The sequence below is a fragment of the Pantherophis guttatus genome, chromosome 2 (assembly GCF_059756535.1).
Source record: "Pantherophis guttatus breed Tessera chromosome 2, ASM5975653v1, whole genome shotgun sequence".
NCBI lineage: Eukaryota > Metazoa > Chordata > Lepidosauria > Squamata > Colubridae > Pantherophis > Pantherophis guttatus.
In genome coordinates, this window is record NC_142064.1 from 213,492,502 (window position 1) to 213,500,093 (window position 7,592).

Genomic DNA, 7,592 nt, shown 5'->3' on the forward strand with positions numbered 1-7,592 from the left:
TAACTGTAAACATATCTATACTGGAATAAGGTGTTCAAATCTGCACATCCTATACTTGGTATAAATTTTCCCGCAGGTCAGAAAGCTCAGGTCCAAATATTTAGTAAAGTCTTCTTTCATTTTATGTTAAGTTTATAATCCTTGAAAACCTTGCAGTAAATGAGATATTGAATGAGTGGGAAAATGGGTTGTAGGGCAGTGTCAACAAATGTGCTCATAAATTTTTAGAGCCTTAATCTTGAGTACTATGTTATTCAAACATATTTTCTTCTTTTTCTCATATTCTGGTGCAGGGAAAGCATTTTCTCCATCTTTTCTAGTTTGCTTTCTACTGCACATACTTTTCATGGCAGATAAAGAGGTAGTATGCATCATAGCACTCAGGGTGGATTTGATTTAAATCGAGTTGATTTAAATTATGATTTAAATCATGATTTAAATCACTAGTAAAAAGACTTGATTTAAATCAACTCGATTTAAATCATAATTTTTAAAGAGCAACTGTAATCTCTGCTACTCCTTTGACCCGCTGTTGACTCACCGATAGTCCCAGTGTTGCAGAATATACAGTCTTGTGCTACATAACTAAGCTCCATTTCATGCTGAATAAACTAAATTATTTATGTATCTTAAATAGAAAACTATCTTACAATAGATTTTTACCCCAAAAGTTTTTTATTAAAATAAATTCAATAAAAATCAAAAAAATCCGATTTAAATTAAAAAAATCCAATTTAAATTTAAAAAATCCGATTTTTTTGATTTTTTTAAAAAAATCATTGATTTTTATCCATCCTGATAGCACTACAACTGCTATTAGCATTGTTTGCTATGTAGATTTGGCCAAGTTGAATGCTCATCCTTGGGCTGATTATCTTTTAGCAGTTTTACTGCAATATTTCCAACTATGATTCTATTATACGAAAAGTCTTTTTTTTTATGATTGTGGTGACCCCACAGTAATAGTAGTAGCTACTACAGGTACAAAAATAGGAAGCAGGATCCACATCTGGAACAATCATACAATATAATGGCAAGTGCATGAGGAAAGAAAGGGGTTAGTGGGAATATGTTCAAGTAGTTTTGGCAAAAAGAAGTCTTGTCTTGTTTCCAGGCCTTTGGTGCAATTGACTATGCTGGCACAAACTACATAATAGTATCTTTTTTTTCTTATAAAAGAATGTTCTTTGATGAAAATAATCAATTGCATAGTAGTGAATTCACATAAAACAAATTTACCTAAGGACACTGTTATCTCAATTCTTCAGGTCTACATGTGCATTTATTTCTATCCAAACATGCAGAAACAGCAGCCTTTCCTACACAACATAATCCTTCACTAAAAGCAAGGGAAGCCCTACATTTTATTTTATACCCAATTCAATATATATATAGTATATACAAATTGAAACGTTCAGGTTTTTATAAATTTACAAATAAGATATTTAAATAAGTAGCTCAACTATTACGTGGAAATTGACACAAATGCTTGCATAGATAAATACTTGCATGTCAAGAATGAAGCCTGAAGCAATGCCAGCAAAGAGCTGCATTTTACTTGAATGGGATTTCACTATAATCATATAATTTAAAACAATCCTGCTGTCATCCTAGTCTGATTACAGCCTCCTACGCAGTCAAGTCTTGAAAATATAAACTGCAATTAGACTCAATACTATCCAAGGCTTTTAAGAACCAAATTAAACTTTTCTTGTTATATTTATTTATTATAGCCTAATCTAAGCATAATATCTAAGAATCATTTATCTTCAAAATACTTCCTTCATATATAACAAATTAAGGATTACAGGTGTCTACTCCAATGTATGTACCTGAACCTGGAAGTTAAGTGATTTAGATTTTAAGATCTTTGTGCATGAATATATGCCTTCAAATAAGTCTTGACATCTACCTGGACAAATCCCTGAAGTTTTCTTGACAAGATTTTTGAAAGTGATTTATCATTGCCTTCTTCCTAGGGGGTGAAAGAGAGTGACTGGCCCAAGATGACCCAGCTGGTTTTGGCCCTAAGGCAGGACTAAAACTTGGCTTCTAGCCTGTTTTCTTAATCATTACACCAAACTGGGGTCCCTTTTAAGGTCTACACGTATATCATTTATTTCATTATGTAGCAAAATAAAGGTATCCATTACTGCAGAGGAAATGGAGTCGATTTATGTTTACAACATATAATATGGACCTAAATTCATATTATATGCTATACTGTTTAGTTGTTTATGCTAAACTATAACTCTGAGTAACATCAGTGGCCTACAATCACATGCTTGAAGTATTAAATAATTCTTTCCCTTTTTTTAAAAAAAAACATGTGATATATACCAATAGTTACTGCCACAATCAATATCGTTTCTCATTTGGAAACAGCATCCAAGGCCAAAAAGTTAAGTTTGTCAGTAAAACTAGAAAATTGCCATTATTCAATCACCCCCTGCCCTTATATAATCTTTGAATAAGTTCATTCCGATGATGTACAGCTTTACTTCAGTTTAATGGTCAAAAATATCTATTTTCTTACTTGAATGTTAGAATCCTGCACAGTATATTGTATATTACTGAAGCATTTGCTATAGTAATGTCCCAAACTACTGACAGCAACCAATCCTATGAAACAAGTAACAGCAGAAAGAGACTAAAGAACCACATACCGGTATTTATCAGTGAAAATTTCTCTATTCTATTTTCCAAGTGGATAAAGTAGAGGCAGAATTATCATTGCTCAGACTGCTACAATGCCAACAAATTTCTCAGAAGCAGATATAATCATTCTACTAAAATCCACCTGGGTCTAATAAATAGACATCAGTCTGGCTCATTATATGGATTAAGAGAGGCCTAGTAACGGTATTGCTTTTTAAGGACTGATAAAACTGTCTAGCGTTTACTCCTGCAAAACAAATGTGTGTTGTTGTTTTTTAACTGCCCTGGTCTTTTCCTTCTATTCATTAAGAAATGTCAACTTCCTTTGCAGTAGTTTGTACTTTGACTTGAGATATAGAAATATGTCCATGTTCAGTGCTTCTGAAATTGTATATGCAAAGGAGGGTTCTTTCTACTTCATTCTTGAGTCACAGATTGCCTGATTACAGGGTGCCTGTTTTTCTTATATAACTATATAACTCCCCCTTCCATTGTAAGATTATTTTTGCAATATGAATCAAATGTGTTGTGCTAAAGTTTTAGTTCCCTCTACAGCCAACTACAGTTTATATCCCAAATTCAGGACTTGGCTTCAGGTGCATCCTGAGCTTCATGGGCAGATTTATATCCAAGTCAGCAACCTCTCTTTATTTTCAAGTACAAGAGTGACAAGAGGTGAGGCAGGAAATAGAAAGAAAACAGCAGAGCATATCGAGCAGTTGTTTTTCAACTGAAAGCAGAATCCCGCAGGAGAAGACATTAGCAACACTTGTAAGATGGAAACGGGGGCTGGGCTTAGTGTAAGTTTGTGGCACTGTACTTAATGAAAACAACGTGCGCAGCAGCTGCGGATCCGACCATCCTTGAGATTTAGTCCCCAAAGTACGCATAAGGTGTGCACCACCGGGTTAAGATGTGAAGTTGTAGTCGGATTAACATCTCACCGAACAACGTAGCGCTTTTTAGAGCACGCAGCAGTCCCGACAAGAGTCCCGGAATGAGAGTTTAAAGATCACATACGCCGCCATGGGGGGGGGGGAGAGGAGGGGGGGCGGTGTAGTGAGAAGACAGAAAAAACAGCCAAATAGTTCACGAGGCCTCTTCTCTTCAAATGAAGCCATACTTAAGGGTTTTTTTTTTAATAAAAAAAAGTGGGGGGGAGACGACGACGAAGAGGACGGCTTCTCAACCAGCCGGCCCTCCAAGAATACACATGGCCACAAAAAAAAGTTCATGGGAAGTTACCTTGAAATGAGATTCTCCCGACCCGTAGACTTACTTGAATGTGGGGGAGAGGGGGGGGAAAAAAGAAGAAAGTGTCGCCCAAGTGCTCGGCCGTCGACCCATTCAGACTCCCGAGGGAACCGGGGGAGGCCAGGCAGAGATTCCCTTCTTGCTCGGAGCAACCCCGCAGTCGGCAAAGGGGCAGAGAGAGAGGGAGCTTCCGCGCCCACCGTCTCGCAACTTTTCGCGACCGCATCAGGGCGGCAAAGGCGAGAAGGGAAAGAGTCAACCTGGCGCCCCCTTCCGGGCCCAGACCTTCCCCGACGCAACGCGCACCTCCCCCGGGCCGCGGGAACTTGCGCGGAGAGCGGCACCAGCGCCGCCCGCGCGCAGAGTTGGCGCTCCTACTGCAGCGGCGCGGCGGTGGTGGTGGCGGCGACGGCGGCTCCAACCCGGGCATCGGAGGGAAGCGCTCGCCGCTCGCTCGCTCGCTCCCCCTCCCCTGGCGCTGCGCTCCGCCTGCTTGCCTGGCGGCGGCGGCTGCTTCTGCCGCCGCCGCCGCTGCTGCTACCGCCCTCCCTCGCCGTCTCCCGCATCAAACTTCAAGAGCCGAAAAAAAACCTTCCGGGCGGTCGGGCAGGCGGCAAAACGTACCCAGCATCTACACCGGACGCCGCCCTTCCAACGAAGGCAGGCATCCCGCGCCCGTCTTACCTAGGGGGAGTTTTTCCAGCCCTGCGCCGCTGCCGGGGCTCGGGCAAGGCTCGCCGGCGCTCCGCTCACCGCCTCATTCCAATATGGCACGGTCGGCCCAAGCGCATGCGCCCGCCGTCTCTCTCCCCGATCCCCTCCCCTCGCTTCTGGCTTTTTGGGCGCTCGCTGCACACTCCCTCGCGCTCGGACACGCGGAACCGTGGCGCCGGCCGGGGACGGGGCCCCTTCGGTTTCTGGGCTCCTCTCCACACCCTTCCCGCCCACCCGGGGCCCGGAGCCAAAAAATAAAACTTGAGCCTCTCCTTGACTTTGTGCGCCGTGAGGCGGCGCGAGCCTCCGCCCGTCGCAGCGCCACCCTGTCCCCGAGGATTTCCCGCGGGGCGCGCACCTGCCTCAAGTTATTCGGCGCGCAATTGTGAAGGTTGCGGCCCCGAAGCGGAGAAGGGAGGAAGAATGAAAAGCAGCTTTAAAAAAAAAAAAAAAGCCCCCCCCCACCCCTACCTCCAATCCCTCGGCGTGCTGGAATGAAGGCAACCGGAGGGTTTGAGGGAGAAGTAAGGCAGACGCTCAGTCAGCTCGGCTCTCCATCCATGCTTGCAGAGCCACCAACAACTTAAGGCTGTTTATTTCTACTGAAACCGGCTGACTCCGGTACGGAGCCGCTTTAAGAACGACCAATACCCGGCCGAAAACGTTGTATAGTGCGCGGTCTGGCCGTCTCCCTCGATTGCCAAGTTAAATGTTGCTCGGACTACTCTTGACTTCCTTCCCGTCTTCTCTCCACCATCACCCCGTGCCCCACCCCCAGTTTTGTTGGCCCAGCACTGACACCTTCTTGGCTCAGCCGATGTCAAGCTAGGCTCAGTTTTGCTTTTTTTTTTTTTTTCTTTCTTCCCCCTCCCCCTCTGATCTCGCTTCCACTTTCGCAAGCAACCCGCTCCGGATCCTGGAGCCATTTGCAGCCCCCCCCCTTCTCGTCCGCCCCCCCCGAAAGATGTAGGACGGAAACGCGGCCCAAGTGCGTGCTCGCATTGGAAGGGGATGGCGGCAAAGGAGACGGTAGGGCGGCTGCGGCTGCGAAGGCATTGGAAAACCCAGATGAATAATGCCGCCGCCGCCGCCGCCCCCCCCCTCCCCGCGCCGAAATTAAAATGAAACAAAATGAGATGGGGGAAAAGGAAAGGATTGTGCAACATCGAGAACCTCATGACCACGCGCCTGTGCAATCAGAGAAGAGTAATAAAAGCGAGCGAGTTTCACGCAGCTTAAAGGCGACAGGAGGCGAAAGAGGGACAGCGATTTTACTGCCAGCGAACTGGAGCCTTGCAAGAACCCCAATTTGGAGAAAGGGGTGGAGAATGGGATCTTATTTCGAGGACTCTCTCTCTCTCTCTCTCTTTCTGCATTCTCTCTTATTTTTATTTTTTCCCCTGAATCAGCCATCGCCCATCCACACGGCTGGACTTTCGCGTAGGCATGATCTCTGCAGCTGGCGTTCACTGTCGAATTACCCCCCTCCTCCCTCCCGCCATTCTTTTTGAAAGAGGGCTTCCTTCGTTACACGTTAACACCTCTCTTTAAGGTATCGGGATTATTTTAAACCTTGAACTCATTCTTGCAGGCTGCACGCCGCCTATTCCGCGCGTTGCAGACACCAGTTGACAGCACACGGAAATAACCGGTCAGCGTGCGGAAAAGTCATACGGAACTCGAGATGGTCGATTTCGGACGGCAGCGAAGGGATGCGCCAAGAAATATAGAGACCAAACACTGCGAGATCTCCCGGACGGGAAGAATGCCCGGGGAGAACGGAGGCGAATAAAAATAAAATCCAGGCGAAGGAAACTGTCGCCATGCGGTTCAGCTGCGCTTTTCCAGACAGGCGGGGATCAGGTCGAGCAGCCAGGAATTCCTCCGCTCCCATTGAAAATGCTGGGCCGATTCAGCTGCTGGTGGCAGATGCAGCAAGGGGACTTTCTAGTTTTCTTTCGGCGACTGTGCGAAGAGGGGAGGGGCGACAGGCCAGGCTGTCTCGTTCGTCTGATGGTTGTGTGGACAAATATGTTTCTAGGTTGAATGCAGAAATGCTCTGATCAGTTTTACTGCTGGTTTCAAATTGTGCTGTTTATGTAGCATCTTCGATTGTTTGCCAAAGATACTTTAATGGGGGTGGTTACGCTGGGCATATTTGGTATTAAAATAGTAATCCATCTTAATAGCAGTTTGGACCGAATACACTTCTGTTTTACAAGACCGACAGTTTATTGGTTCTTCCGAGTCGGGTTTTTCCTTAACATAAATAAAACCCCAAAGTCGGCTGCAGGGTGTAGACAGTGACATTTTCTGCTAACAGCAGGGGACGAAAGATGAGCAACTTTAGTGAGAAAATAAAATATCTAGTCCGACCACTAGGGGGTGGTCCCTCCATAGGCTTTCTAAATAGAAGTACTAAATGAAGCATCCTGGAATGTGGAATTTGTTAATGTAATCTTGGAAGTAAATTTCCTTGGGACAACAACATCCACCCTACCCTTCCATAAACTGATGGGAATGAAATTCAGCACATGCAAAATACCTTAAAACTAGTTGTTTTTAAAATCTTGAATATCTAAGATCTTTAGAGCAATCATAACCTGCAAAATTCAACAAACACTCCCTTCCTAGATAAAGCCACAACCCCCCCAATGAAAAATGGGAGTTATCACATACATCTTATAAAAACATAGCTCTAGTTTCATTACTTTTTCTTTAAATATTTTAAAGAAACAAAAGTAATTAAATGAAAAAATTATAATCATTCCGTGTAATAAAATGGTAAACAAGCTTCAATATTTCTCAAAAGTATATAATCCTTGGATCTTCCTTGAAATTATATCACTCTCTTTCCAACTATTTAAAAATGGATTTTCTATCGGCCTTGTCTATACATGATGGAAAATAAAACTGCACTTTTTTTTTAGCAAAAGTTAGTTCTGAAGAAGGAATATAACTGGAAT

The 7,592-nt window shown here is 44.0% G+C and overlaps 1 protein-coding gene across 2 annotated transcripts in view; it reads right to left on the reverse strand.

The window, feature by feature from the left end:
- SFMBT1 (Scm like with four mbt domains 1) overlaps positions 1-4,715 on the reverse strand; it is a 129,687-nt gene extending 124,972 nt beyond the window's left edge. Inside the window, exon 1 of one of the 2 annotated variants that reach the window (XM_034438894.3) lies at positions 4,597-4,715. The gene's annotated coding sequence lies outside the window, so the exon portion shown is untranslated. Of the gene's footprint in view, positions 1-3,937; positions 4,149-4,596 lie in introns of those variants that run through there. The other variant, XM_034438903.3, reaches the window with a different exon arrangement.
- Positions 4,716-7,592: the final 2,877 nt, after the last annotated feature.